This window comes from Pleurodeles waltl, chromosome 5, assembly GCF_031143425.1.
Source record: "Pleurodeles waltl isolate 20211129_DDA chromosome 5, aPleWal1.hap1.20221129, whole genome shotgun sequence".
Classification (NCBI taxonomy): domain Eukaryota; kingdom Metazoa; phylum Chordata; class Amphibia; order Caudata; family Salamandridae; genus Pleurodeles; species Pleurodeles waltl.
The window spans coordinates 1649922374-1649947139 of record NC_090444.1 but is presented as its reverse complement, the minus strand read 5'-3'; positions in this window follow the sequence as shown (position 1 = coordinate 1649947139).

The following is a 24766-nucleotide window of genomic DNA, read 5'->3' as shown; positions in this document are numbered from 1 at the left end:
CCAATATGCTGGATATTGTGAGTGTAATGCTGGGGGAGGTAGAGGTGTCTGGGGAAGTGGTGACTGTTGTTGTGTTTGTGGGTGGATGATTTTCCTTGCATGCCGGTGAGTACTGTGGTGCTTGTGTTTGTGTGTTCTGCTCTTGTATGATGATGTGGATGCATGAGGATCTGTCTGTGTGCTTTGGGTACAGAGGGGTTAGGGGGATTTGGATTTGGAAGAGGAAGGTGGGGGGTCGGAAGGTGGAGGGTGACTGGCTGCCATTAGTGAGGAGGCCAGAGCCTGAAAAATACTCTGTAGGCCAGCCATTGCACCATGAATGCCTTCTAGGAATGCATTTGTCTGTTGCAGCTGAGATGCCAGTCCCTGGGTGACATTCACATTGGCTGACTGAACCACAGGGACACTTCTCAGGTGGTCAGTAGACCCTCACTGACCGCAGCAGGAGTAACAGGGGCTGGGCCAGAGGTGCCTGTGGCAAAGAAGATGCCCACCCTCTTGGGTGAGCATGCATGGGAAATTGGGGGGGGAGCAACAGGGAGGCCAGCGATAGAACGGGGTATGGCGGGCAAAGATGGTATTGGGAGATGCCCTGATGGGTCTGGCACTAGTAAGGAGTGCCCACTGGAGGAAGAATCCAATGATGGTAAGGATGTTCCCGTCTCACCCATGGCACTCCCCTTGCCCTCCAGGCAACTGGGTCCCTCTGTGTCGGTGGTGTCTTGACCTGAGGTCCCATGGTCAGATGCTTAACCACTCGGCTGTGCCCCGTCTCCTTTGCTTGCCTGTGCTGATGCTGCCAATACCAAGAGAAATAGGGTGATCACATGTCCATGATCACACTTGAACAACCAGGTTATCAAGTAGGCCCTAGCAGCAAACTCCACCTAAGTGGTCCATACATGTACCATACCATATGCATATGCATGCATGCCATATGAACTGTCAACTGTTGCTTACAGGAAATTCATGATCTCAGTTCCATGGCTGAAGTTGTGCAATCATAGGAACCGTTCAACAAGTAGGAGACACCATCACCCTCAAACCTTTGCTCCATTGAGCAGACCTCAGTTACCTGTTGTCATACAATAGTAGGCCAATTCCAAATGCATTTACACAGATCCCAAACAAGGTCAAACAAACATCTATTTGTCACATACATTATGACCCAACAATAAGAAATGATGATACAAAATTCTGCTGTGTTGATGACAAAAGTAAAATAGCCTGGAGAAAGTGACATGTAAATACCAATGTCACACTGGAAGCATATCAACAATGCATTCTTCTCCAAGTGATATTTGTCCCATTAGGGTCATAAAGGGAGTATAACTGTTCCTCAGGAAATGGACACTGTAAACACAATGCGAAATATGCCAGGGAGAGGTGTCCCCCAAATCCACAACACAATACATAAGGAAGCCATAGATTAATCACCACTAATGTCTGGCACCCCTTACAATGGTATACTCTGAGTGCCTCAGCGGATGCCATTAGTCCCTTGGATGTTGGAGAGGCCCTCGGATCTGCAAGTACTTGTTGAAGGCCCTCAACATGTTGCCCAATTGGAAGCTACATCATTGTCTCCATTATGGTCATGCAGTTCCCGATGTCTGTGGATGAATGCTTCTACACTTGCTTTCAACATAAATGCAAGCCATTCCATGGTGCTGCCCAACAGTCAGGGCACAAACCTTACCATTACACATGTGCAGTGCGCTTTTCCACTTGATGCCACATCAAGGACATAGATATTCACATTGTGACTCTAGGCCTACCTATCATGTCCCTCATTGCTACTGCAGTTTACATGCCAAATGACATGCTATAATGGGTGAGGGCATGTGTCAGACAATAAACAATGATGACATACTCCTGTCTGTGGCACAACATGAAATGCACCCCTATTGTAAATGTACTATTCCACAAATAGTTTGCCATGCACATATTTGTGAGGGAATACAGGCATCATTCCATCAACATAGGTAGACTATGCATGAAAAAGCAGCATACAAATAATTTTCAAAAGTGAAAGGGACACATTCTAACATGTAGGTTGAAGAAATGTTGGCAACAGTGATGGCACATAAATCATGTCAGTGGATATTCCCTACTTACCAAGGGAAAGTATTGACCTATAGGTGCAGCCAAATGAACAATGTAAGCTCTGTCAAATGTATGTTGGATAACTTCACATTATAGACTGCAGTGAGGCAGCAGCACCCATCATACACTGAAGTCATCTAGCCTCCGGGTGCCAGATGCCAACAAACATCAGTATGCACCACATGACATGTCTACACAAACAATCACTCATCTACTGTGTGACACATGGCTCATCCATATTTGTTGGGGGAGCATTCAGAACCTAGCTCATTAACTTGGCAATGTGACAGGCAGGAATATGCCCTGTACTCACCCTTGTGACTGCTGTGCTGCCCTAAAATACCCATCAAGCTTTGGATAGGCTACCACCAGAATGCAGGCAATTAGGTGGGGTCATGTTCCAATGGGTATCCCGCCACATTGAGAGAACATCTCTAGCTGGACCTCAGCGGTCTTCCGGGCCCAGCATCCAAGGTCCTCCCACCTTTTCCTGCAGTGGGTGCTCTGCCGGCTGTGGACCGCCAGGGTCCCCACCTTCTTAGCAGTGGCGCTCCATAATCACTTCTTTCGATGGCCATTGATCTGCATGGATGGAAAAGAAAAATCAAGAGATCATGATCACTATCACATCACAAATGGTTGTCACATACATCTCAGTAACATCAAACTAGGACTTTCCTATTTGTCAGTACTCCCAAAGTGCCACACATACAAGCTAATAAGTACTGAGACATGACTACAGACATATATTTCTACATCTGCAGACTAACACACTACCCTGCTCAGGCCCTACAATGACTAAGCAAGCTTACTGACATAATGTAGCCCCTGCTCCAGCAACCTGATTGTGATGTGATCCACTATGAAACACATTACACCTTTGTGGCTTCTGAAGGGTAAACCCCTTAGGCATGAATGGACCAATTAATTCACACTCTGTTAGAATGACTCTCTTCATACAGTCCCTATAGGCAATTGCCAAAGTACAAACTCTAACATTCCACATGGGTAACAAAGAAGGAACTAGTATGGTGGGTACAAAAATTGTCTTCCAGGTTCATATGTGGCCATGTGCAAAAACAAATGTAGACTCATGCCACTTCAGAGGGTGTGGTATTGTGGTATGTATCTGTACCACAGAATACTTCTTTAGACATATGTGTCCATGCTACAGAGGTGGAATCCAACAATCAACTGCATGTGTTGTACACTTTCTGCCATGTGACCAACCTACTGACATATCATGGCCTCCCTGAAATCAACACATGGTCTGCACTGTGGGACTGTCTTTTATGCAATAAGCCTGTACAGGGCAAATATGACCTGTGTGAAGGTGCAACAGGGCTGTGGGAGTAAGGGACCTGTCATGAGTCAAAGACACACATTGACAATGATGCCCAGTGCACATATGGCTTAGATTAATAACTTACTTCTGTACCCATTTCCAATCTAATCAAAGAAATGAAGCATTCTGGGCAGTAGTTGCCACCAGAGTCTCATATTGGCCACTTGACAGGATCTCCTGGGGTACAGTGTGTGGGCATACGCAACAGTTGCATAGCCACAGTGACTCTACCCCAGCCTAGATTAGGACCCATACTGGGAGATACACTTGACAGGCCCTGGGCTCTGCAGGCTGAGCATACGGAACCTACATGACACTCCATTCCCATCACTTCCATGCATGACAGTATATCATGTATCAATCATACAGTAATTTATAGAGTGTGCTACTCATCCATATAGTCTCAAGGTGCTGTGGGGTATGTCCTCAGGGTTCAGTCGAAGAGCCAGGCTTTGAGGTCCTTTCTGAATTGGGATAGCGATGGTGACTGTCTGAGGTGGAGAGGTAAGGGTTTCTAATATTTTGGCGCAAGGTAGGTGAACGATCTTCCTCCATCTAAGGACTTCTTTTTGTGGGGTACAGTGGTGAGTGACTGGTAGGAGGAGCGGAGAGGTCTGACACGGGAGTACCAGGTGATGCAGTGGTTGGAGTAGCTGGGTCTAAGGGTGCGGAGGGCCTTGTAGGCGTGTACGAGGAGATTGAAATTGATTCTCTTCTCAAGGGGGAGCCAGTGGAGTTCTCTCAGATGTTCTGAGATGTGTTCTCGGTGGGGGATGTTCAAGACAAGTCTGGTGGAGGCCTTCAGGTTTGTTGCAGCTTGCTCAGGTTCTTCTTGGTGGTTCAGGCATAGAGAATGTTGTCGTAGTCAAGTCTGCTTGTAATCAGGGTGTGTGTCACGGTTTTGCAGCAGTTGCTAGGGATCCATCTGAAGATCTTCCATAGGAGTCAGAGTGTGTGGAAGCTGGTGGATGCACATGAATTGACCTGTCTTGTCATGGTGAGCACTGAGTCATGGATGACGCTCAGATTTTGTGCGTGGTCTGTGGGGCGGAGGGGCTGCCAAGTGTTGAGGGCTACCAGGATTCGTCCTAGGCTGAGGAGGTGGTCCCAGGATGAGGATCTTGGTCTTGTCAGAGTTCAGCTTAAGGCAGCTCTCCTTCATCCAGGCGGTGACAGCTTCCATCCCATCTTTGAAGTTCTTCTTGGCCTTGGAAGTGTTTTCAGTCAGGGAGACGATCAGCTGGGATTCATCAGCATAGGAGGCAATGTTCAGACCATAGTTTCTGACAATTGGGGCGAGCTGGATCATGTAGATGTTGAACAGCGTGGGGTTCTACGAGGATCCTTGGGGAACTCCACATCTGATTTCTGTAGGTTCTGACAGGTGTGGCAGGAGCCTGACTCTCTGCATGCTGCCTGTCAGAAAGGAGAATATCCATCAAAGGCTTTGCTGTGTATTCCTGCTGTGTGGATTCTGGTGTGTAGGGTGCAGTACGACACTGAACCTAATGCGGCCGATAGGTCTAGTAGGACGAGGGCTGCGGTTTGGCCGCAGTCGAGGATAGAGCAGATATCATCTGTGGTGGCGAGCAGGGTGGTCTCGGTGCTGTGATTCATTCTGAATCCAGACTGGGAGATGTCCAGGATAATGTTGTTTTGGATGTGCTGGCAGAGCTGAATGTTGATTGCTTTTTCGGTGACTTTGGCTGGGAAAGGTAGCACTGAGATGGAGCAGTAGTCCTTGAGATCCGTTGGGTCAGTTGTGGGTTTCTTCAGATCTCGGCGTGCTTCCAGTCCTCCGGGAAGATGGCTGACTCTAGGGAACAGTTGATGGTCTTGCGGAGCTCAGGTGCAATTAAGGCACTGGCCTTGTTGAAGATGTAGTGTGGGCAGGGCTGGTGGGGGCTCCAGAGTAGATGCTGCTCATGATGGAGTGAGTCTTGTCCATCATGAGGGGTGTCCAGGCGTGCAGGATCAGTGGGGGTTTGGTGGATCCTGGTTGGGGCGCTGTTGGTGAGTTCAGAGAGTCTTGGTGTCCGAAGCTGTCAGATTTGGAATGTGGTATGTGTGGCAACCTGAAGGGCAGAGTGAGTCATGAGATAGCTTCCAAACAACAGTTTAGCAAAGGCAGATGTGGTGAGAAATCTCTATGGCAGCTTACACATTGCTCACATTACTCTCAACTGATTCATACAACACGCATACTCATCTCATGCTGTCATGCACATTCATGTTGTCTGACATTTACAACAATCATGCGAAAGGAGATTTCAGTGGATGGCAGTAATGTCCCCTCACCTAGTTATGTGTATCCAACACAAGGAGGATCTAGGAAGCCACAAAAATTCAAAGGTAATGTGACTGAACTTTCCATATGGCACTGGCCACAAGTACCTGCACATTGTACACCCCATTGATGCTACACAGACTGCAACAACAGGCACATGAGTAGTCAGCCTGGCACACATGGCCACATTCTAGCCTGTGAGGAGGAAAAAGGTAGTGAAGTACAAAGGAAACTGTGCACATGAGGTACTTTCATACATTGGTATTGCAGTGCACTTACCTGCTCCTCTGGTGCAACATATAGCTGTTCATGCAGGGGTAGGACCACATCCGCTAGCCTCTCCAGCTCCTCTGGAGAGAAGGCAGGGGCCCTTTCACCTACTGGATGTGACATGATTTCTTCCAGAGGCGGTACCCACGGCTCAGGTAGAGGAGGTCTTGCTGGCAGCAGTGTCAGGAGTCAAGTCAGTGAATCTGCAAACCATGGTGGCCATGTCTGCCACGCAGGCGGTCATCACCACCTGCAAACACAGCCATTGGCCTGTGACCCCCACCGGCAACAACGTTAGCCTATGGCTATGTCCGCTGCAGTTGCAACCGCCTACCACCATGAAGACTTCCGCTGGCAGTTGCGGGCAGTTCCCAATGTCCAGTGGAGAAGGGCAGGCAGCCCCCATTTTGTAGGCCTGAAATGCTGTTATGGGCTTCACAAACTGTGTCACACCTCCGAACATTTTGTTATGAGCTCACAAACATGCTTAAATAATGCTCTCAAACACCATTGTAGCATGTTGCAGGGCTTACATGGCATTTAATAGTGGGCAGGGCCTGCTGTAGGGTGGTGCAACCGATGCCACCGTACAGGGTGCAGACTTTGGGAGGGGGTGCCATAATTGCAAATATATTATAGTTTTAAAAGCCCCTGCTGCAGTGTTCCTTGCCTACAGGAAAATTCAGGTCACAATAAAAATGTCAAGATAACTCTGAAGGTTAATTTTCTTCCTGAACAGAGTTCAGAGTTTCCTCTAATAAAAGTTTTAGGGTAGCACAGTGGGTTAATATGCCTCCTGCAAAGAACATGTACCATGTAGATCACAAAGTGCATTTGACGCAAATGGGCCAGTGGGTTACTGCTTTTGTCAGAGAGGTCCTTTTTTTACTTACAGCTTATAAATTATAATCCTATTATGGACCAGTACGCTATTAACAGTCATCAAAGAACTGCATGCATTTCTCAAAGTATAAATTAGAGCATTATTAATTTTCCCCAGTCTTTCTTTATCCTAATGTTGCAAAAAGAGTTCATTTGGGTATGAATCAATTCTTAATATTAAAGAGAATCACCAACCATGGTGTTACACTTAAAATTCTGAGTTTGTGATTCTCCAGAGTAAGCACTCCTAAACCACACAGCCTACCAGTATGGATGACATGTGACCCCTACATCTTTTAGTGCTCTGTCTTATTTAACATTTCATATACACTGATTTGAAAACTTATGACTGATTGTCTCTATGTATTGTGTGTGTGATGTAAAGTGCTCTGACACCCTACACTGAAATGAGTAATGCTACAAAACTAATTAAAAGCATCTGAGAGAGAGTCGAGGGGCACTGTTAAAGGGTGGTAGGGATGGAATCTGTGGCATAGGTAGTCACTGGGGAGCACCAACAAACATTGTTGCACAGGGTGCCGCCAGTGCTCAGGCCGGCCCTGATGGTGGGGCACAGCTCTCCCCTTCCTGTGGTCATTTTGGCAGTCAGGATATCAGTCACATTTTGAGCGGCAATTGTGTTGCACATGTTTGAGTTTGGTCCAGATACATGTTGTGTACACATGTGTGCAAAATCATGGAGGTCACATGTAACCGTTATGTTATTTGCAGATGTGATGTGTACTGGTTGCCATATCTATCCCTTCTGAAACGCCTTGTCACAAGATATCATTGACATGCCTCATGTATGTACCACTGTTCGAAATCATATCTTGTCATACATCGGTATCCAGGAAGAGGGAGGATGCAACAACCGCCTGTCTAAAATCCACTGCCAGACCTTCAGACCATGGAAGAATGCTGCATAATCCTTCTTTACTATCTGAATTGGCAAACAATTGTGGACTTATGTCGTCAGTTGGAGCCAGGTATCATGCCAGCTATTAGTTATCCAACCAGCATACTACCCATTGCACAAGTCATGTCAGTATTGCACTTCTTAGCCACAGGGTCCTTCCAACATACAGTGGCCCTGCCAGATGATATGTTCAAACCTATGTTCAGTCTGGTGTTGAAGGATGTCCTCTCCGCAATGCTTAAACACCTGGAGAGGTACATCCAGTTTCCCCAACATCAGGATTTAGCCCATGTGAAGGCTGGCTTTTATGGTTTTGCATGCCTCCCACATGTGGTGGAGGCCATTGATGGCACACTCAAACAGGCTGTTACTCCATCGAATATTGCTACTTGATCTCTCTCCAACCTTGGTATTAGTTGATTGGACCATAATGTTGCTGATCCTTGGAACTTAACCTCAGCTTCAAGATTGTCATAAATTAACTGGACTACAAACCTGTGGAACCTCAGGCAACAGTGGAATTTGCGCATTGTTTTGCCTTGCAGCTACTCATGATTCCTTTTCCTATATGTAATAAACAACTATTGCATATTCATCAATACTAAGCATTGTGCCTATTATTAGAAATTCTTGAAGTGGGAATTCACCTCTAATTAATCTAGTATTGATGGCACACATGTTGTCTTGGTCCCACCGCATGCCAATGAACAAGTAAACCGCAACAGAAAGAACTTCCATTTCATCGGCGTGCAAGTTGTCTGTTTAGCGAATCTACACATATCACAGGTCTGTGCCCATTATCCACTTTCCGACGATGATTCCTTCATAATGCAGAACTGCAGCATACCCCAGCCGATGTCACAACTGTACCCAGAGAGGGCCTGGCTGGATGGTAAATCACATCTTTATTGTTTGTGTGTGTGCAATGTCAGGCGATACAATCATGAAGAGAGAGACTCATTGTTGCACATATGTCCCATTACTAAACAGGAGATCCCACATATCCAAACCGTCCTTGGTTGTTGACACCACTAAGGAATCCAACTACACCAGGCTAAGTCCTCTTCAATGAGGCCCATGGAAGAATGAGACGGGTAGTCGAGCGGGCCTTTGGGCTCCTAAATGCCAGATTTAGGTGTCTGAACCGGACTGTTGGAGCCCTCCTCTACTCACCTGGTAAAGTGTATCAGATCACTGTGTCATGCTGCATGCTCCGCTATATTGCCCTGCGGAGGAATATCCAATACATCTTAGAGGAGGGGGAGCCTGCAGTGCCAGACTGGGTGAGACTCATGAAATGCCAAGTGAGGGCAGTGGTGAAGAGGAAGGAGCTGACTTGCAAGAAGATCTCATCAATAGCTACTTTTCATGAGTGTAAGTACATAATGTGATGTGATGACTGTAACTGTATGAAGAACTGTAGTTGTGAGAATGTGTGGAGTTAAGTGTTTTGGAAACAGCTAGGTAGCAGATACTCTGCAATATTCAGCCAATGTGTGCTTTAAGAGTTAGCCATTGAATTTCCCCATCTTGATGTAGCTACTTTGTTTGTGTTATTCTCATTGCAATGTCATTACCTTTCCCAATGCTTGCTATGTGATTTGTGTAATAGGTATAATTTCAAGCCTACACTCCTTGTTTTGTCTTTGTCAGGTACCCTCACCATGACAATCTTGTGTGGGCATTTCAAAATTGTGACATTGGCTAGTATCTGATGCCGTTCTGACATATGAAGTAGACATGGATTGTTCCAGGTAATGTAGGTCACAGATCTGGGGTGTTTGAGACTAGTGCCAAGGCAGCTTGAACAGTGTTTGGGTGGAAGGTCAGAAGTACACATTGTGCATGTTTCTTGTGCTGTGTTGGGCCAATTGCATTGTGTGTTCAAAAAGAAGGGTATTTGGAGAACTGAACACTAGGCTGATTAGTGAAACAGTGCCTCCTGGGAGTTGCAGTCAGAATACTCCCTCTACTACACACACTGTACTAATGGCATCCTCCCAGGTAAGAACACTTCAATTGAGAGTTCACAGATGTATTTGAGCAAGTTACCACTGGACTGGTGGTTGGAGTCACATAAATAGGGCCTGCTGGGAGTTGCAGTTACACGCAAAATAAATGTTAGCCTCCCAGGTGAGAACATTTCATGTGTGAGTTAACAATAAAGGGTATTTTAGTGGAGGCAGCACTGTGCTGGTGATTTGAGTAACAGTGCCTCCTGGGAGTTGTAGTCATGTTCCTCCCACTATCCCCCAACACTTGGCAAATAGTATCCTCCAAGGTGAGTTCACTTCAATTGAGAGTTCACAAATAGAGGTATTTGGACAAGTGACCACTTGGCTGGTGTTTGGAGTTGCTGAAAGAGTGCCTGCTGGGAGTTGTAGACATGTCAGCACCTGTACTACATTCACTTGACAAATATTATCCTCCCAGGTGAGTACACTTCAATTGGGAGTTAATAAACATGGGTATTTGTTGAAGGAAACACTGGGCTGGTCATGTGGGTAATAGTAACAGTGCCTCCTGGGAGTTGTAGTCATGTAACTCCCTGTACTACAAGCACTATACAAATGTTATCCCCCTCAGATGAGTACACTTTAATTGAGAGTTGCCAAACAGGGGCCTTTAGATAGGTAAACATTGGGCTGATGAGTGGAGTGACAGTAAAAGTGGCAAAAGGTGAGCTATGGGCATGCATGACATTGCAATTAGGTGCCATTTTTAGTGTTGTGACTTACCAGACTCCACCCTCCCCAGGTATTCTAGTCAAGCCTTCAGGATGCAGGATGGCCAAGACCTTCTCCTCCCAAGGAAAGAGGTGTAATGGAGCACTAGGATGGCCATTGCCAGTCTTCATGGCCTGCAGTTGGTGCCTTGGGACCAGGGAATGGACCCTGCCCCGGAGGTCATTCCACCTCTTCCTAATGTCCTCCGTTGTGTGCAGGATGGTGCCTACAACATTGACTCTGTTGACTATCCTTTCCCACATTTTCATTTTCCTACTGAGAGGAGTGTGCTGGCCTTCAGCTCCAAACAATTGTGGCTCTACTCTCATGATTTCATCCACCATGACTCTCAACTCATCCTCAGAAAAACGTGGATTTTTAGAACGTGACATGGTGGAATTTGAAAAACAAAAAAAAGTGACAGTGACTTACTAAAGAGGAGAAGTGCAAAAGGGTGTGACTGGGCACAAGTGTGTGCTGGGTGTGAAAAGAGATGGTGAGAAAAAAGTTGTGCCTAGTAGCTGTGTTGAATTATTGGCACTGGCTTCAGTGTGTTGCAGTGTAAATGCAAAGGACTGTGGTGTGTGAAGGAATGTGTTTTACATTATCCTTTGCTGGTGTGTTCAGTGTGGCAATGTGTGTCAGCTGAATTGTTTTTAAATCCATCCAATGTGCCATTGTGTATTACTTTGCCGAAGGCAAACCGTCATGGTTCAGGCCGCCATCGGTGCCTGCCATTGCAACTCTGGCCTTTTTAATACAGTCAGTGGTTGGACGCTGTGCTTTTGAGCTGGAGACTGGACCACCTATTTCTGGCTCTCCACACCGCTGCCAGTCTCCCTTTTTTGGATGGCGGTCATCAGTCCCACCTGTTTGACTCGTAATGCAGCGGTCTGAGAGACCACCAACATGGCGGTCTTTTTAGGACCGCCAACAAGGTGATCTTTTTAGGTCTGCCATCAAGGCTGTCTGGCAGTCCAACCACCAGACTCATAATGAGGCTCTCAGATTTTTCACTGCCAGGATATATAAAACATAAATAAACATGCCTTAAATTCTGAGTTGTATGTACCCTAAGTTATAAGCATTTAGGCCCTAACTTAGGGGTGACCTATAAGTATTAAAAATAAAGATTTAGGCCTCACAAAAGGTTTATTTTGACAGGTCAAATTTGCAGTCCTAATACTGCACACTTATGCTGTAAGGGCTAGCCTGGAGACATGCTTTCCATTGGCACTGGAGGGGTGGCACAATATGTGCTAGTGATATATACCTTACAGACCCTGGGTACACTGTGTTCCATATACTAGAGACTTATAGCTAAGTTAAATGTCCAAATTATTTTTTCAATCAATTCAGTACATTTTAGGAGTCAGAATAAATGCACTGGGCCTGATTAGCCGGACCTTAGTGTGCGGAGCTAAAAATCCAACAGCCCAAATCCAAAAGAAAAGGAGGTACAACATGCATAAACATGCATTTTCATACACAAGGAAAATGTGTTATACGACACTTACAATGGACAGCAAATTATTTATTTTTGTCTCCATATGGTACAATTAAAAAAGAAAAGAAGGGATAATTCAACCCGTAGGCATGGTCAACATGTTGTAGTCCTTGACCTATATCGTCTGTGTTGCATGTGGTGAGCTATGGGAAAGTGATAGACTGATGAGAGAAGAGGATATTGTGATGAAAAAAAACAGTGGTGAGAAAGAGCAATGTGTAAGGAGCACATGTTTAAGAAGAGGTGGAAGATAAAGGTGGTCATTATGACCCTGGCGGTATTACAACCGCAGGGCCAAAACGACGGGAGCACCGCCAACAGGCTGGCGGTGCCTCCCGGCGTATTATGACCACGGCGCACCGCCGGGGCCGGCGGTTTACCGCCACAATGGCCCCTGTGGATGTAATCCACCAGGGCAGCGCTGCTTGCAGCGGTGCCCAGGGGATTACGACTCCCCGACCACCAGCCTTTTTCTGGCGGTACAGGGAGTCGTGGGGCCCCTGGGGGCCCCTGCATGGCCCATGCCACTGGCATGGGCAGTGCAGGGGCTCCCTGACAGGGCCCCATGCTGCTTTTCACTGTCTGCTGTGCAGGCAGTGAAAAGCGCGATGGGTGCAACTGCACCCGTCGCACGGCTGCAACACCGCCGGCTCCATTTGGAGCCGGCTCCCATGTTGCGGCCCAGCGGGGATGTCCAAATGGGCACCGCGGGAGAGCGGCCGCATTGGCGGGCGGTTACAGCTTGGCGGACGGCGGTAGCCGCCCGCCAATGTTGTAATGAGGCCCAAAGTGATTAAAAAAATAGTTCAAGAGAGAATTTGCGATAACAAGCAGATGTTGTCAGAGGGAAGAGAGGGCATGAGCAATATTTGGGAGAAGAGAATACTAGGCAAATGTGGCACCATTACTAGGGAAGGTGTTACAAAAATGTGACTTTACTTTAGCTGAAAAACAGCTTTGCTCTGGCCCTAGTTGGGGGAGTGGGAAATTGGGACAGTAGGAAGTAAGAGAGGAGGTACGTGAGCGAGAGGTGGTAAGAGGAAAAAATAAGATGAGAGTGACAGATAATATTTGTAAGAGTAAAGTAAGAGAGAGTATGGAAAGAGAGAGGCAAGTATGAACAGACAATGTGAGGTAGGTAAGGGCACAAAAAGGTGGCAAAAACACAAATTAAAGTGTAACAAAAACAAGAACTAAAAGGATTGAGGGACAAGAAATATGAAAGCAGAAATGGGCCTCGGCCAAATCTAAATTACATTGGTAGAATTCATGTACTTTTTAGAATCTCAAACTTACTGTGAATTTTGCAATTCACTGCAATATACCACAAACACACAGGGGCAACAGAATGTGATGTTGAGGATAAGATATTGTTGACAGTGCTTTTGTTTAAATGACTCTGAGGATCTATTTTGCATAATTCACTTAATTTTCCCATCAATTTGTGTAAGCAGATTATTCAAATTTTGCACACCCAATGGAAGAGGACATCATGAGGGAAACATGAAAAGAGAGATAGTGAGATAGACAGAAAGGGAGAAAGCCAGAGGGTGTATAGACATAGAGAATGGATAGAGAGAGAGCAAGTTAGAAACAAGGAGGAAATCTAGTAAAAAGACTGGGAATGTAGAGATCAAAAGGGGCAATGGAGGTGGAAAAACATAAGAGCAACATAGAGGGACATTTCCTTGCCATTTTATCCCTGTTGGGTTTTGCACTCTCATGCCTACCCCTTTCACACGAAAAGTGGAAAAGGTCCCAATATATAGAGAGAAGGGTATCAGCCTGTGAGTGCATCTGAAAAGTAGCAATAGAATCTACAGCAAATAAAAACAGTGAGAATGCAGGATATGAAAACATCCAGAAGTCCAGCCACCACTCACAATGCTGTTACGACTGAGAGCCTTGTGAGTGGTAGCAAAAGGCATGAAAGATAGTGACATCCACTGTGCTGACATGGGATGTCACTCGGTGTTTGGAAAAAGTATTGTTTTAAGTATCAAGATACAGAAATATCAGAAAAAAATAATGTGATACAAAAACAAAGTGATGTACAAATATTGTTGACAAGAAAATTGATTTTTTTTAGGTAAGCAATATCATTTTTAAGAATAACTATTTGTTTTCTATAATATAGTTGCAAAAAATATCATTTTTTAATTACCTTTGTGTTTTAGTTCCTATATTAATTTTATGTGTTAAATATTGTTTGTATAATTGTTGACTATATTTTTTAATATAGTTGGTCATTTTAAGTGAGTTATACATTTTTATTTAATTTTTAATAATAATTTATATTGTTGCAGCAGGTTGTGAGGAGTGTAGGGGTACAGGGTGGGAAGTTGATTACGTATAATTAACAATTAGTTATTAATGTATTATTCATTATTTAATTGGTTATATGTATTGCTAAGGGTTGCTGGGTTTGCAGAGATTTAGGATGGGTAATTAATCAAGTAATAATTAACAATTCATTAATTTATTAATGACTTTTATTGATTGTTATTTATGCAAGCTGTGTAATTAGTCCATTTTTTAAAGGTATATATTAGGTGCAGGTTGTTGGGGTTGTAGGGGTATAAAGTGGGAAGCTAATAAGATAATAATTAATATTTCTTTAAATTATTAATTTATTAATTATGTTATTGATTACTAATTATGGAAATTATATAATAATTATATATTTTTTAATTACATACTAGGTGTAGGTTGCTTGTTCTGTAGGGGTACAGGGTGGGAAGTTAATTAAATGATCATTAATTTACAATTTTGTATTATGTAATTATGTATTGATTATTAATTATGTGAATTGTAAAACTATTATTTTTTAGTTATAGGGCGTGGGCTGTTGTGTTTTGTAGGGTATAGATTAGGATTTTATTACGTAATAATTAGTTAATAATGAAACATTCATTTATGAATACGTATTTAATTGAGTATTAATTCCCTACTGTTGCACAGACTGGAGTGGGAATAGTAAATGCTACCCCTCCGAAGTCCATCGCTTACCTTACTGTTGCACAAATTTGAGTGGTAATAGTGAGTTTTACAACTTTGAATTACAACACTTTCCCTACTGTTGCACAGACTATAACTCTACCTACAACAGCTGAGTTTCTATGGTTTTGCACGTGTACATTCTATAACGTCCCTCTAACCTTTGCTTTTTTATGTGAATTTCTAAGGTTTTTTTAAATGCTCATCCCTATCTATGATGTCTGTGTAACCTTTGTTTTTTTATGAATTAATTAAGCAATAGTTAATTACTTTATGTTAATTGAACCACTTACACGTACGGCCTTCAGCCATGTGCGGCAGGGTTTGACCGCACGGTCTGGCCTGTGGCCAGGCCCTATGGTCAACCCTCCATAAGCACCTTACCCCGCTCCATGAACTGCCTTCAACCGTGCGCTGTGGGGTTGGCTGCAGAGCCTGGCCAAAGGCCAGACCCTACACCCAGCCCCCATACGCATCCAAATCTGTGCCAAGCACGACCTTCAGCCGTCCACAGCGGGAGATTTAAGTTAATGTTTGAAGGTGGAACTTCAGGGAGAACACAAGTGCTTTCCCTTGTCCAAGCACAAGAACTTACAATGATTTGTACTTAACAGAAAGAGAACTTCAACTGGGCACCTGCTTGTTTACATTTGTAAGTACTTCCTGTTGAGCTTTAATTTCAGTGATATGAGCATATGTGCTAGATTGCATTCTAACTTACTTATTTATCTATGAATAGGCCACAGTTTAGCATGAAATGTCTACCCAATTGAAGTACTTTGTACTGGGTAATTAGTAACTGCTACCTTGTTGTGTAAATATATAGTGCATATTCTACACAGTAGCTGTGTAAAGGGCACCAAGGTAATGTCTCCAGTGACCTTGTCTGTCTGTAATTTTGGCAATGTGATAATTTCTCAAGCGTTGACATACAGAATTCTGCGATAACATGAATCCCGGTGTGGAGAAGGCAACAAAGGTTTTAATCTCCACCAATCAAGGGCACTTCCTCTTAGTTATAGGTGGTAAGAGCTTCTTTGTTTGGTGGAGATGTGGCCCCCCTCCCACTTTTAATTTTATTACAAGCCCTGTTGAGGTTGCGGCCTCAAGGCCCAGGAGATCCACACAGCCCCCTTCCAAAGAATTAAATGAAGCCCCGTGGAGGTGGTGGTCCCTGGGTCTCCAAAGAGTCACAGAATCGGGGTCTCCATACCCCCCTCTAAAATACAAATCAAGCCCTGGGGAGGTGGTGCTCCCCCGGGCCTCAAAAGAGCCCATGGAAGTGGGTCTGAGTAGCCCCCCTCCAATATGGTTAAAAAGCCATGGGGAGTTGGTGGTCTTTGGGCCTCAAAAGATCCTTAGGAGGGGGTCTGTGTGCCCCCTACTTTTTTTATTGCCACATGCCCCCAGGACCTGGTCCAACCAGGGGTTAAACTGTTAACAAGTGCAGGAGACTGAGCTTGTTTTAATTTATGATTTTTCATCAGATTTGTGGATCCTACTTTTGAAATTTTGGAGAAATTTGTAAAAAAAATCTTTTTACCCTTGCAGGGTTCCTGGGGTGCCCCAGCACCTGGGCTAGAGATGAGGTTATTCCTACCATGCCCCCTTTTCTATTTTCAATGTTTTAAATGTTTTTTTGGGACTCGGTTGAGTCAGAGTCCCAAGATTGCTGCCAGCACTTCCGAGTTGACGTGTTGGCATCTAATCTCAGTATGAGATCTCTAGGATTTGTGTAGCTTCTACGTCCCTAGATATACACATTTGTTTTTCCTTTAATAACTTAAAAACTACTGAATGAATTTACACCAAATATCAAAAGGCCAGAAGGTCTGCACCCCAAAATATATCTTCCTGCCAAATTTGGTGTAATTTTGTTCAGCAGTTCAGGCTGTAGTTGTGTCTAAATGAGAAAATGCACAGGGAAAAGGCATTTTGGGACACCCCCTTTTTCTTCCCCACTTGACGAATCACTCTGACAATACAGTAGCTGAAGTGATGGCATAATAATATTGAAAAATATGTGAAGATTTGTCAAACGGTGCCAAAGTTATTTGCAAAACAAAAAACACTTTTCCTATGGAAACTAGGTCCTAACTATAACTATCTACTGGCAACCACCAGGAGGGAATATATATCTATATACCTATATATCTATCTATATCTACATGCAGATATAGATAATATATGATATCCTTAGGAAATATGTTTTTTTATTTATGCTAATTATTTTGTTAAATTATTTATTATTTTGTATTTGATTTTTCTTCATTTTATATGCTAAATATATATATATTTATAATGATATACTTTTTATAGTAGCAAATTAGAAAAAAATACAAAAAATGCAATCTAATGTGAAATAGAATTTTAAATAATAGTGGTATATATGTAAACATACACATGTATTTATGTGTGTATGTTTATATAAGTGTATATTTATATTTAACAATAAATGTTCCCTAAATCTATTTAATATGCATTATATTAATGTTATGTATTAATTTATTTAAGATTTACTACTTTTAACTATATATTGATTAAAAAATATGTTTGTCTTATTTTTAACAATATTAGCGTGAAACAATATTTTTTTCGATATTTGTGTACTTACCATTATAACTTCAAGGAAATAATATTTATGTAATCGATAATTTTGACACAATATTTAAGCGTCATGATATTATTGTAATTGGTGTTTTGTCAGTGATCTTGTAACCCAATTGAAATTAATGGCGACACTCTAATTTTCATTCCCTCATCACCTATACACAAATCTCAGTGCTTAGGCACCTGCAACAGGACCTGACTCTTCATTTTCTGTGAGTGATGGACGTTTTCACTACTGCTGCCATGTGGAATCTGTTCTTCAGGGAAGAGAAGCCTCCACTGTGGCCATCTTCTAATACACAAGACAACCTGTTTCAGTTCTACCATGCTACACCTGTTCATTGAGAAAGCAAGTTTACACTGCTGCTTCCCAATGTGTAGACTTTGTGTGAGGGGGAAGCTTGCACTGCTGTTGCCCAATCGGATTTGTTGTACAGTGAGGGAAGCTTTCACTGTTGCGTCTGTTCTTTGAAAAGGGGACATTTTCACTGCTGTTGCCCCATTAGCCTCTTTTCAGCGAGGAAGAAAATCTCTGCTGCTGATGTCACATTTGTCACTATATTGTGAAGTAGAGTCGTGTGCACTGGTCCCATCTGTGTGGTTCTATTATTTTTGTAGGCCAAACATTGTACTGCGTCTTTGCATTTGACACCTGTTTCTGATCCATTCTTTGTGCTAGGGAAGGTTGCCCATGATGTATATGTGTAGTGGTGCAGTAGATCTTGGTGTGAAACTTTACATTATCAAAAATCCCAATGATTGGCATTGCCACTGCTTGTTTGAAAGCATAATGTGAATGGAAAAGTGAACCATCACAAAGAATGCAGGCAGAGCTCACTTTTGAGTTTGCATATTAAACAAGAATGATTTTTTAAATGGTTTCGAAAATGTTATAAAATAACAACACATTGATGCGAAGTGGTTCCATGTCGCCTTTAGCCAACTCTGACGTTTTAGCATATATCATATAGAATGTTGTAACTGAGTTGCGAGGGACGATGTTAACACCAGAATGCGAAGAGCTGTTTGCTAAAAAGCCAGGATTAGCTGACGGTATCACAAGTCATCCACCTGCGGCATTCTGACAAATAAAAGTAAGCTAAGTTGTGATTGGCTTCGCTTTTGTTGCAGGCAACTAAGAGTTAAACAGTTCAGTGGCTAAAAGGGCTCAGATGGCCTTTTGGTGCAACCAGGACTGTACCAGTATTAATAGGTTAACATGAGCATGTTTCCAAAGGTAGAGGCATGCTTAAAAGAACGTATTAAGTCTGAATATTATCCTCCTACATAAGAGACACGAAAAATGAAAAACAGTCTGCCTATTAGCATGCTTTATGCGCCTGGCCTGCAGCACCTCTATGAAGCGCCCTGCTTTCAGTAGGTGCAACATTGGTTGCAGATGCTGCTCCAAGATGGCTGCCAGTGCTTTAAGGGCACATACTACATCAGAACATGAACTTTCATAAGGTGAACCATGACAGCAGCCTTAGGGTTCTACTAATAGATAGTTGCCAATTAATAGAAAGTCATAAAATTACATCTTTTATTTGCTGATAGTGGATTCAATAGGGAAATACTATTTTGCCTGGGGTTTGCAAAGCCCCAGTGCTTACCAGCATTGAAGCACAATTAGAATTGTTTTATCTGAGAAGTGACTATTGAACATCCATGTTAGCGCCTTTCACCGCAATGTAGAGATGACCAAGCCCTAGGAGCAGATTTACAAAAAATACACAAGAACTGCAATGCGGCATAGGAACCAAAGTTGATGTGCTGCGTTGCTCTGGGGGGAGGAGACAGTTCAGGCCATGTTTTCTATATATGGCCTGCGGCTGTTCTCTTCTATGCAATGACAACAAATAGACTGCCCAGCGCAGTGCACACACACATTTGCATCATGTTGCAGAGGCGTGTGTGTGATGCCTAGCCTAGGTTTTGGACAGAAGTACCCATAAAGAACAAAATCCTATGTCTTGACGTTTTTTAAAACATTTCATCCAGTGGAAGTATGCTGACCAGAGCAGCACACACACAATATGTGAAAAGTATGGTGAACACCTCAAGGAAGGGTTATGTTTTTTAAGCAAAACCTGGTCTAACAATTTAATAGATAAGGCGTTGTGTCAAAATCGTGGGTGGTTGCCCTGGAACACACAAGTAGCACTCATCGAGCACCCCCTTGACACAAAGTAGTTCAAAACAATACAGAGTGGTATTTGTGCTTTAAAAAATACCTTGTTCAGCTCAAAAATGGTTTTGCGCTGGAAAGCAAATACAATTTTCAGGATTTCCCCTACTTCGCATGGCTTTGATGTGGAGCAGTCCTTGATATATCTGCCTTAGGGTAGAGGAATAAAAGAATCATCCTAATCTGAGTTAGTGTCACAAGTGTGACACAGCATGCCTAAATATAAGCTATCCCTGGCAACAACAGACTGGAATGGTTCATTTTCCTTCTTAATACATTAAAATTAACCACAACCTCACACCTATAACAACAAAAGCAAGCCTTTAAAAAAAAAAAATGTACATTACATTTTTAGGACTCTATTTCTTTATTTGTTTAGTAGGTTTTTAAAGTACACTACAACCCAAAAGGGCATTGTTCCTCTGAGCAGAAAATACACAGAGCTTTCTAAAACAACTAGTTGCTACATAGCTAAGTCTACAACACTTCTCTGAAGCCGAAATGATGCTCACTGAGGTGGAGAGACTGAGGAAGTGAGGCAGCCACATATGCGAAAGCGTGACAACCACTTCTGTGTTTAGCAATAGACAACAGTCCCTTAGATGTCACACATGATGGGTACCAAAGATTAAAATACTACAAAAGAGGGAACCTTGTAACCCCAACCTGACCTGGGTACTTCAATAAGCATAAACAAAAATGGTCAGCAGGTAGGGACAAATTCAAACATTATTTTAAGAGACCAGTGCTCAATCCTGTTCTCATGGGGCAATTACTTTACCTTATTTATTTAAATCATTTTAATACAAGGTCAGCAGTGGCTCGTCGGTGAACAATCTACAACATAGATATATACATAACATATATATATACATAACATCACAAACATTTATGACAAAAACAAATCTCAATGTTGGCAATGTGCCAGAGGAGGGTTATGCCCAACACCATTTCTTTACATTGTGGTCACTGTTAGAAGTTTGTAATTGTAATCCACTAAAATGCGATGATTGAAGGTTTGGCTGCACCCAACTGACAAATACCTATATATTTATTTAAAAAGGTATTATGTAGTGCATATTAAATTTCTTGTCTGAGTTAATTGACTTAAAGACCTCAATCTCGCAAAAGATGTGTCAACGCGTTTCGGCCTCTTCAGTCAGGGCCTCATCAGGTCTATCAGGGGGCAATCACGCCTTTTTTTCTATTCAATTAGTAATACTTGCGAGTTACCACGTATATTACCAAATAGGTACTTTGTTATTTCAAGCATGTAGAAATGTTCAATATCAGAACCTGGGTAGAGTCCTCCTAATTACTGTGCCGGTGCGGTCATAGCAGCATCCCGCGTCCGGGCGGTTCGGTGACCTAAATTCCGTTTATTAAGAGAGCAGCTGACTCTCTGCTCCGCGTGTCTCTCCTGAACCGGTACCAAAGATTATGCACAGTAATTATCATGGGGAAAAACTGGTGACATTTCCATACATAGATTTGAAAAATTCAGCAACATTTAAATTTGGCTCTTTCCTGGGCAGTCAGGGTATCTTTCTCACAAGGGCTTTGTAGGAATAGAGGAAGGGATCCCTGTAGGCCCTAACAAATGTCCCTGATTAGTACCGGCATGCATGTGGGCAGAAACATGATGGATTAATAAGGATGGGTGAGTAATAGCATCTTACCTGCGTAGGATGAGGTCGCTGAAGAAAGAGTAGGCTTTCTCATCCAATCTAATTGGTCAATCCCCTAGTAGTCCCAAGTGGATGGTTCTTCAAGGTCTGTTCATATATGAAATGGCAGGGATTTACATTAGCCTTATATTGTTAGCCATCTCAACTCTCCTCCTCTCCACACCTCAGTCTCAATAGTTATAATTTCAAATCCCTCAGTAACAGCCATGTCAATGCCAGGAGCACTGTATTAATAAAAACCTGTCTCATTAAAGAAGAATAAATCCAGTTTGATGTCCAGATTGAGTTTGCAGATCAATCCACTGTGCTTGGGTAGGGATCTCACATTTAGTAAGGCCATCTGAAAATTTAAAATTGTTGAATATTGATATTAGCCCTATATAAAGTGAGAGGATATAGTCAGCTTTATAGAGTGAAGTGTCTCCAATTTAGGAATAGTAGTATAATTTGGTTGCCTAATTTAGTTAGGGAAATGGCCATAATCTTTAGGACGAGTAGTGACCTGGGCTTTTTACGTCAAATAGCTCCTTAGTTGTTTAATGTCTTCAGATACCTGATCCTGGATAAAAAGGGCCAAGGAAACTGTGCTTTCGGGATGCCGAAGGGTGCAGACATTATTAGCACTTCCAAGCCTGCAGAATGAGCACATGATCTGCATGATTATTTAGCCCCCAGACCCTGGCACATATTGGGAAAGGCTGAGAGCCTGGAAAGGCTAGAACGCTAACTGTGATCTGACAAAGATGATGCTGTTTTTTTTTTTTTTTTAAATGAAGGCATAGTGGAGAGCACTTAAACTCCCGCTGATAACACCCACCGTAGTGTAAACTCTGATAAAGCCCTCTCTGTAAAAATAGTGCAACACCCTAAAACTTCGCAAACACTCAGGGCATCATTGCGTCACTTGCGTCACTTGCGTCACTTGCAGTAGCAGTCGCACTGCGGCCAATGTGGCGGTCTGGCAGCCACATTACGACTCTGGCGGTCGCGCCACGGTCGGACCGCCAGCACCGCCACATCACGACTTCTCTTCAGTCTGGCGGTGCAGGTGGTCCTAATTCACAAGGGCAGCACTGCAAGCAGCAATGCCCTGGGTATTACGGTCCCTTCTCCGCTAGTGATTACATGGCGGTAGCCCCACCATGTAAAGGCTGGCAGAGACAGGGTGCTTCAGGAGGGCCCTTGGTCAGACAGTGAATATTGCGGCAGGTGCTGGTGCACCCTGTACACTACAGCATTGCCGCTGGCTCAATTATGAACCAGTGTCAATGTTGTAGGCCATTTCCCGCTGGGCTAGCGGGTGAAAACTCTGGTTCCACCCACTGACCCAGTGACTCGTAGAAAAAGGACCGTACTGGCGGTAACCTGACCGCAGGAGTTTGGCGGGCAGCCTTTTCCATCCACCAAACTCATAATGACCCCCTCAGTACCAAAAGGAAAGATTACTCAGGCCATTCTCTGTGTTTGAGATATTTTCTATTCAGCGCTTTTCAAATAAGTGTTTGTTAGTGAAAAACATATGGAGACTATAACCAGCAACATAGACCAACACTCCAATCCCTAAATTACTACTATTCTTTATTTTCTGTAACTGATTAGTTTTTGAGTGCTCTGCATTCCTGTTGAACGAAAATTGTAGTGTAGCAGGTAGCTAAAGACTGGAAGCTCATTGGGTAAGACGTCTTGGATGGATTGTGATGAGTGCAGCTGTGGGAGAAGATTTTTGTGAATGGCTGTAGCTGTATTCTTGGGAATGAAGGAAGCAGATTGTCAGTGTTACTGTGAGGCAGTGTGTAAATGCAACTTTTTGGTGTTGTGAGGGGTTCATTTCAAAGTACTTGCGTCAGATAAATGTCTCAGTGCATAGGACAAAATCCACAAACCGAGGAGATGGTTACAGTGAGAGGACCAAAGGGAATACAGGGCGATGTGAGAATACCATAGTAAAGGGTGCAGGTACTTGACAGTGCGCCCCACGTGCCACCACGTGACAGTCCACCACGTGCTGTCTTTCTGTTTTTGAGCTAAGCAACAGAGTGTTTAAAACATCAATATACTTTAAGATGAACATAATAATTTAGAGTTTTCGGTGACACAGAATAGACCAGGATAGACCAGACACGTTTGTTGGAGAGTGATGGTTAGTAGATACCAGTGGTACTGGCATTTGGCAGCGCTGGCAGGGTGAGTGGGTGGTTCAGTTTGCTGTTGCCTCCAGTAAACACCTTGGGCCCTGGCACCTATTTTATTTTTACAAATAAAGCACTAAGCTTACGTCAGCTCTAGTTTCTGTAATGTAAGGTGCTCTGGTTCTAAATGATCTCTCCCCAGCAGTTCAGACTGAGTAAGCTGAATATTCTCATGAAATATCCACTAAATTACATATTGTTCAAGGCTGCTGGTATAGCTATTCTCCTAAAAAATGCACTAAAAGAAAACATGGAACCTTAACGTTGCCCATTTCAATATGTGGCCTTTGTTAACTAGAACCAAGTAAAACATGAAAAATGCACTGTAAATACAGCCTAGTGAGGGTTAATGCTGTTATATGTGCAAAACATTTTGTTATGAACATTTTTTCCAAACTCAAAACACCATATCAATGGAGTATAGATGCCATCAGCAACTTCCACTTTTTGAAACATAGACGAAGCTGTGGCACTTTACATTTGAACTGAAATGACTAAAAGAATGGCTCCATCCCAAATTGCTTTTGTGTTTCATTATTTGATTTAGTTTAGACCCTTTCTTCTCTTCATCACTCTGTCTTCCATTGGAGGTCATCCAGAGGCGACATTTATGGTAAATGAGCCTTCCAGAGACTGCTGTGCACTGCATTTTAAGGCATAAACAGGCCTAAATGCATGCTAATGGAAGCCAGTCATTTGCAATCCAATTCGCTCGGTTAGGTCCTTCATCGAAACGTTAGTTAAGCATTGCAGAGGGATTGAATCAGACCAGAATAATTCAATGCCTGGCCATATGGAGATTCCCTGAACAGATGGCCTGACTCAGCAAGGGGACTCTCTGTGTTGTAGTTATAACTAAGCACTGATAAATAGGTCCCATGACCCTTGGAGACCTGGATCTAATCGTTAATACACAAGTTATCACTGTTATTGATCCGTTTATACAACCCTCTTTAAATGAGACCTTGAATTATAGTATATTTTCTTGCCAGTAAATTATGTGTGTGCTCTGAGTATGCTTTGAAGATTTGTTTTCCATAAAACTGTTAATA